The sequence below is a fragment of the Rhagoletis zephyria genome, unplaced genomic scaffold (assembly GCF_001687245.7).
Source record: "Rhagoletis zephyria isolate East Lansing unplaced genomic scaffold, Rhagoletis_zephyria_1.1 Rzeph_scaffold_01273, whole genome shotgun sequence".
Lineage (NCBI taxonomy): Eukaryota > Metazoa > Arthropoda > Insecta > Diptera > Tephritidae > Rhagoletis > Rhagoletis zephyria.
In genome coordinates, this window is record NW_016158357.1 from 123,110 (window position 1) to 131,310 (window position 8,201).

Sequence of the window (8,201 nt, forward strand, 5' to 3'; positions counted from 1 at the left end):
TAAATAATTACAATTTTTCAGAAACAAAATCGAAAGGCGATATATAAAAAATGCACGCAAAGAGGAAATGTCTGGCAACACCAGCAAAGTTTTGAGACGATTTTGCGACGACTGCTAGAAAGGGGTGCTCACAGTTTGATGCTAAAGATGTCTCAAAATATAGACGTCTACATTTTCAGACATAATTTGGAACGAACTGTGAGCACCACAACTGAGAAACAAACCACAGCATGATTGAATCATGAAACCACAGTATAGAAAACAAACTAGTGTTGCAAGCAACGCTTTTTCGGCAATTCGGGTGTTGTGCAGCTATTTAATGTGGTGAAAATTATTTAAGCACTGGAGAGATTTATTCCCATGGAATTGGAGATAGGGCCGATAGATTTATTTCAAATAAATTGCGAATCTGCGAAAATATCTTTTCAGCAGATGAATATACCTTTTAACCCTTCTCCCGAAAATTTACATACAGGCTCGAAAATATACGATTAACATTCAAATATCGTCGCTTGGATGGAAAATTGCCGGAAGCGTCATCTTGTGGTTTTTGGATATCTTCTTTAGTTTCCGAGTAATTGACTAAAATGTTTTCGGCTATTTGGTACAAATTGCGTTAGTATTGCTGTCGTACTAAACTAATCAAGATCTTTCAAATAGAGTTACCTGATCTTCTTTAGTTTCCGACATATTCAGGTTTATCATGAGTTTCATTTTCTAGTACCGGCTAACTTTTTCACTTTTCGTTTGCGTGTATTCACTACAGGTGGATGAAAAAATTGTTGGCGAAATTTTGTTCGGGCGAAACTCACGATTAGGCTGATTAGTAAAAAGCATAGTTAATTTAAAAAAAATTGTTATCACATTTTGGCAAATTTTTTGACAAATGTCGTATACTACAAAATTTTATTAAACTTATAAATGGTTGACACTAAACTAAAAAAATAAGATAATTTAAGAATTTCGTGAACTAGTACATAGCATTCTCCGACACTTTGGAGAAGATCTGTAGTCGTGTTTCTGAGAAAATGCATTCCAAACTTCAATCGTGAGTTACCGAAAGTAACTTGTGACAATATTTTATCCAGGCGACGATATAACATTTAGCTAAAATATGCATTTGTAGGAGTCGATAAGGTTTAGGAGTAGAATGTACGTGTGCTTTTACTTTCGTATCTAGCTTTAAGTCATAGTTTAAGTAAGTTAGGTTAGGTAAGGTGGCAGCCCCGTGTAACCGGAGCTCACTTAGACAATGTAAGATTGTCCTTTGTGATACCGTAATTTGGAAAGGCCTCCTAAACTTTATCGTTAAAACACTCCGAGCCAATTATGTATTTACTAATACGGCTGATCTCAATGCCCCAGAGCTCCTCGGGGCTGTTTAGAAAGTGAGAGCCAAAGTACTTTAACTTTAGCCTCGCAAACGCTGGGCACCTAAGAAGGTAGTGTTGAGGTGATTCTACCTCGTCATCTTCCAGGCAACAGCGACACAAAGGGTCCGGCAGAATTTTCAGCCTAACTGCGTGGATACCGATAGGACAGTGACCCGTTAAAACCCCCACCAGAAGTAATAGCTGTGGCTTTGTGAGTGTGAGGAGTGCCCTCGATCGCCCCCGGTCCACCCTCGACCAATGTCATGGTATTCGCCCAGCGTTCGCTGAGCTGACATGAGGCCCATTTATCCAAGAGCGAACCGCAAGCGATCAATGGCACCCCCAGCCGCTCTTTATTCGGTAGTAACGTTTCACGGGTTCCTTCCCTCGCCAGCTCGTCAGCCCCGCAGTTCCCGCCAATGTCGCTGTGTCCCGGAACCCAAATAAGCCTAATGCCGAAGTATTCCGACGCGGCTGAGAGAGAGAGAAGACATTCTTTAACCAGGTTAGAGCGCACCTCTAACGAACTCAAAGCCCTGATAGCCGCCTGGCTATCAGAATATGCGCTCACTTCCCTGACGGTTATAACGCTCCTTAGCAGTGAATCCACCGCCTCCTTGATAGCAGCTACTTCGGCCTGGAATACACTACAGAAGTCCGGGAGCCTGAAAAGCTGATGGAAAGCTCTCGACAGAAGACCCCTCCACCAACCCTGCCATCCAGTTTCGATCCATCCGTAAAGAAGTTCACTGCACCCCTCCTCCAGAAGTCCCGCCCGACCCACTCATCCCTTGAGGGAAAATGGACAGAGAAGAAGCTCCTAGGAGCCGTAACGGTGGTGCAGTAATCTGTACGATCGGGGATGAAGCCGAAACCTCCTAGAACTCCAAAGTGTCCAGTCCATAAGTTGATCAACCAATCGGACTCCCTGAGTCTAATACGTTTAGCATTGCGTTCAGTGCTAATGTGGGGGCGGTTCGCAGTGCCCCACTAATACCAATTAAAGCAGCCCGTTGTACTCGCTCCAGCTGCCTAGCTAGTGTAGCCTTTTCCAGTGAGTTCCACCAGACTAGGGCCCCATAGAACATAATTGGCTTGACTACGGTCTCGTATAGCCAATAGACAACTTTAGGGGAGATGCCCCATCTCTTACCAATAGCTCCCCTACTGCAATATAAGGCCACTGATGCCTTTCTTGCCCTTTCCTCGATGTTTGGTACCCACGACAACTTCCTGTCCAGGATCAAGCCCAAGTACTTGACCCTGTCAGACAGCTGTAAGCGCAGACCTCCAACCGAGGGAAGAGCAGCGGCGGGGATTTTATATTTTTTTGTGAATAAGACCAGCTCTGTCTTACTGGGGTTTACGGCAAGACCACTTTTGGCCGCCCAGTTAATAACTATGTTAATGTACCGTTGGGTCAGTTCATACAGAGTGTTCAGGTATTTACCTTTAACTAGGAGCGCCACATCGTCTGCATAGGCAATTACCCGACAGCCGTGTCTCTCCAGCTCCACTAGTAGCTCATTCACCACGACGACCCAGAGAAGGGGTGAGAGAACCCCTCCCTGCGGGGTGCCCCTGCTCACCATGCGAGACAAGCAGGCGCTACCCCAGACGGCCATGACAGTTCTGTCACGCAGCAAGCTTTCGATGAGCCTAATGAGACTGACCTCAACCCCAAGCTTATCTAGCGACTTAACTATTGCGTCCGGCAGGACATTATTAAAAGCCCCCTCGATATCGAGGAAGGCTCCTACGGCAAAGTCCTTGTGAGTGAAGGCTTCCTCTATACACCTCACAATTGTATGCAGAGCAGTATCGACCGACCGTCCTTTACAGTAAGCATGCTGAGCTCTAGACAGGCGATCCCGAGGAATCATGCTCCTTATGTGCATATCAACCAGCCTCTCCAACGTCTTCAGCAGAAACGATGAAAGACTGATTGGCCTAAAGTCCTTGGGGGCAACATGAGAGCTCCTTCCGGCCTTCGGGATGAACACCACCTTGACGACCCTCCAGCCCCTGGGAATGTACCCGTATCTAACGCAGCTCGCGTAGATTGGGGCCAACCAACGGCGCGACACCTCCGCCGCCTTTTGCAGCTGCGCAGGTATGATGCCATCAGGTCCTGGGGATTTAAAGGGTTCGAACGAATTGATCGCCCACGCCAGGCGGCGCTCATCCAGGAGGTCAGAAACAGCAGCACAGTCTCCGCACACTTCCCCTAAGGAGATCTCCTCAGGGAAGGGATCGGAAGGAAAGTGAGTGTCCAGGAGCAGCCTAAGCGACTCCTCGCCACTCATAGTCCAGTGACCTGCCTCATCCCTCAAGTAACCCAGCGGAGCAGGACTCCTAGCGAGAATACGCCTAAATCTCGAAGATTCATGACACCCTTCAACGTTTTCGCAGAAAGACCTCCATGAAATCTTTTTAGCCTTTCTTATTTCGGACTTGTAGATTCCTAGTCCAACCTTATAGAGTTCCCAATCAGAAGACAACTTACTCCTACGGGCCCTATTGAAAAGTCCTCTGCTCGACGCTCTTAACTCAGAGAGCTCCACAGTCCACCAAAGGGGTTTCCCTCTACCTTTCTGAAATTGTAGTGGACATGCGCTTTCAAGAGCTTCCCTGCACGCAGATTTGAAAACTTCAACAAGCTCCTCCAGCGAGTCTACCGACTGCACAGAATTTGGTTCTGGCGCATCAGGGAGCACTCCGCGAAGGTTCCTGTTATACAGATCCCAGTTCGTGCTCCTCAGGTTCCTGAAGGGCTTGCTACGTGGACGCGTTTCGTCCAAAGAGAATTGAATATACCTATGATCCGAAAAAGAGTGTTCGCTCAGAACCCTCCAATCCGAGATCAGAGGTGCTGTCTCAGATGAAGCCAGTGTGAGGTCAAGAACCTCCTCCCTGGCAGCAGTTATAAACGTAGGGGAATTCCCCCTGTTACAGATATGTAAGTTTTCACTTAGAATAAACTCAAAAAGTGACTCACCTCGCAAGTTTGTATCCGAGCTGCCCCAAACTGAGTGCCTCGAGTTCGCATCAGACCCCAAGATCACGCCAGCTTTCCGTCGCTTGGCTTCCGCTAGAGCGCTCCTCAGCAGCGTTGGAGGTGGCTCCACCTCGTCATCGTGCGGCATGTAGGCGGATATGAGCCAGAGTTCTCCAGCCTCTCGTTCCAGCCTAATTGTAACCACATCCTCATTGCTGAAATTATGCAAAATAAAAGCTTTTAGTTCACCTCTGATAAGCAAACAGGCCCTAGTTCTACCTACGTTGTTCGCCGCTATCAGCTTGTAGTTCCTTGTTCTGATTCCAGAGATACCATTACTGCTCAGCCATGGCTCCTGTATCAGAACCACGTCAGCCCCACCTTGCTCAAGGTGGAGCAAAAGATTGGCGGATGCCGCCTTGGAATGTTGGAGATTAATCTGCAGAATCTTCATTCTCCAGAATATCCTCCATGAGCGCTGGTTCCGCGCTCTCACCGCGGACATCGACCCCACCGAACAGCCTCTCGAGACTGAAGACGGACGCCCCGGCAGAGGAGCCGCCCCCAATGCTCTTAGCATCCGATTGAGCCGAGTCTCCCAACTCCATGCTGGCGGAGTCAATGGCCTCTCTTTCTCCCTCCGAAGTAGCTGGAGGCAGAGGGTCATCTGCTTTGGCTTCGGTCGGTAGAATCCGTAGAACCACCTTCTCGAAGCCATAGTATATGACCCCCTTTGTATCGCCGAGAGCACCGAGGGACTCTGCATTCAGCAGTATGGGCGCTTGCCGGTAAGATTCCTCGGTCCTCTCCAGCCAGATAACCCTCCAGTTATGCGTCGGGAGAGAAGGATTACAGTACCGAAGTATTCCTTCGATCTCCTCTGGAGAGGTAAGCTCAGTAGGGAGCCATACCCGAGCCCGTGGACGCATCGGAAGATCCGCCTTGTCCACGGCCACTAGATCGGCACCCTTCCAAACCTCCCCCACCAGGGAGACTGCCTCCTTGTATAAGGCTGCCGACCGCTCATCGGCGCACCTCGTGAGCTTATGCAGCCCATGGTGCCAACAGGCACTCTCACACCTAGGTGGTGGCCCTGTATTCCCCCTGACCACCCTCATAAATACCGCCGGCATGGCGGCCGCCACACGCTTCCACTCTTCGTGAGTGATGGCGCCGTCTTCCCTGCTGCGGTCCATGACCCCTAACTCCACTGACCCGGCAAGATTAGCGATTTCGCTAAACGTGGGAGCCGGCCCCGTACGATACCTTTTCACGGTCGTGGTTTCCCCCTCCCGTGATCTCTGCCGCTTTATAGTCGACAGCGCATTCGCGCCATCGGCTACCTCCCTTTTTGGCCCACTCGAGCGTTCGGGCGTGCTGATCACTCATTTGACCATTTTTGTTATTGTTTTTGTTTTATTTTGGTTTGTATTCATCTTGTTCGTACGACCACCTGCCCGACGAGGCGGGCGCGGTGGTCTAAGCAATTTAAGGGGAAATTAACGGTCCACCACGGCAGCGCCCTATGCCGCGGCAAGGCCACCACAGCCGGTCTGGTAAACCCCCTGGCTGCAAACCATCCAATGGGCACGGTGTCGCATAACACCCTGGATTAGGGGGAGGAGTTGGGTTGTTGGGATCGGAGAAATAAGGAGGGATGAGGGCAGGAGTAATCGTCGGTACGGTAATCTCCACATAGGAAACTGTGTAAGTTCGTGTCTTACGCAGGTTCTCATGCGGAGCCTCCCTCTTAGTTCATGCTGACATAGAAGCCCCTCATGGCCCCAATGTCACCACTTAAGCCTCATCCCCACGCCAAGGAGACCGAGGAATGCATAGTTTAAGTAACTTGTTTGTAACTAAAGTAATATTAGTTGGCAACCCTAGCTTTTAAGACTAGTATCGATAACTCGTTGCAACTAGCGATTAAGACTCGTTGTAAAGGACCCGCCATTTTCAGAATAAAAAAAAAAAGAGATTCATTCGATTTTTGCCAGCGAACACTTCGGACTTTCTTTTATTTTGTCATTTTGCCTTCTGCATATTTAACATCTAAATAAGTTATAATTGTCATTATTCTCGCAGTTGGAGTATATGCCAGACGAGTAGCAGGTATATAGTATACTTAAATTAGCGCGTTGAGCTTGTATATTTATCTCTCTCTAACGCATTAATTCTATATACGTCAGCACCAATGCCCGACAAAGTTATGTCTGTATTTAATAATGGTTCTATAACAAAATATTCATGTATTCGTAGATTTTTATTTACTTCATTTCATACATTAGTATTGATATTGATATTGATTGAGGAATAAATATTTAATAAAAAACTATTTCATTTAAGCTTAACCAACTTTGTTGCTCGGTGCTAATTTTGGAACGCTTGATGAAATATTTTCATAGACAGTAAATGCAAGCCTGGGTGCATCATTAATGAGCTGAAAACCCAAACATAAAAAAATATTCCATCTGAACCAATATTCCCAAAATATTATAAAGCAAAACAAAAACAATTTTTCCAATTTATGCACTGTTATTTTTATTATTGCAGTACAGTTTCGCAGCTCCTCAAACATTTTCCACATTATGCTTTTAAAGCTAGTAGTTTCCGACCCGGTGCGTTACCGATTTTTTTTTTAAGGTGCTCGGTTCCCCAGGAGGCCTATTTTCACCTCTACAAGCTTAACTAAAAATAATTAAAACTAAAGCAGTGACAATATATAAAGAAAATTAAAAATTGTCTTACATTTAGTAAACTTAAAAAATTGAACATTAAATTCATTTTTCATTATAAAATAAAATTAATATCACAATTCAGTTGAAGTGTATACATATGTACATATTTACAAAATGTGGTCTGTTTGCACCCACAGTAAGTTCCATGAAACCTAGCCTAAATTCAGAACTGAAAAAAAAACGAGCAAATGGGGTCGGAAACTACTAGCTTTAAAAGCATAATGTGGAAAATGTTTGAGGAGCTGCGAAACTGTACTGCAATAATAAAAATAACAGTGCATAAATTGGAAAAATTGTTTTTGTTTTGCTTTATAATTTTTTGGGAATATGGTTCAGATGGAATATTTTTTTATGTTTGGTTTTTCAGCTCATTAATGATGACCCAGGTTGCATTTACTGTCTATGAAAATATTTCATAAGCGTTCCAAAATTAGCACCGGGCAACAAAGTTGGTTAAGCTTAAATGAAATAGTTTTTTATTAAATATTTATTCCTCAATAAAAAAAACATATCAATACTAATGTATAAATGAAGTAAATAAAAATCTACGAATACATGAATATTTTGTTATAGAGCCATTATTAAATACAGACATAACTTTGTCGGGCTTGGTGCTGACGTATATAGAATTAATGCGTTAGAGAGAGATAAATATACAAGCTCAACGCGCTAATTTGGGTATACTTGTATGTATATACCTGTATACTCCAACTGCGAGAATAATGCCAATTATAACTTATTTAGATGTTAAATATGCAGAAGGCAAAGTGACAAAATAAAAGAAAGTCCGAAGTGTTCGCTGGCAAAAATCGAATGAATCTCTTTTTTTTTATTCTGAAAATGGCGGGTCCTTTACAACGAGTCTTAATCGCTAGTTCAACGAGTTATCGTACTAGTCTAAAAGCTAGGGTTGCCAACTAATATTACTTAGTTACAAACAAGTTACTTAAACTATGACTTAAAGCTAGATACGAAAGTAAAAGCACACGTACATTCTACTCCTAAACCTTATCGACTCCTACAAATGCATATTTTAGCTAAATGTTATATCGTCGCCTGGATAAAATATTGTCACAAGTTACTTTCGGTAAC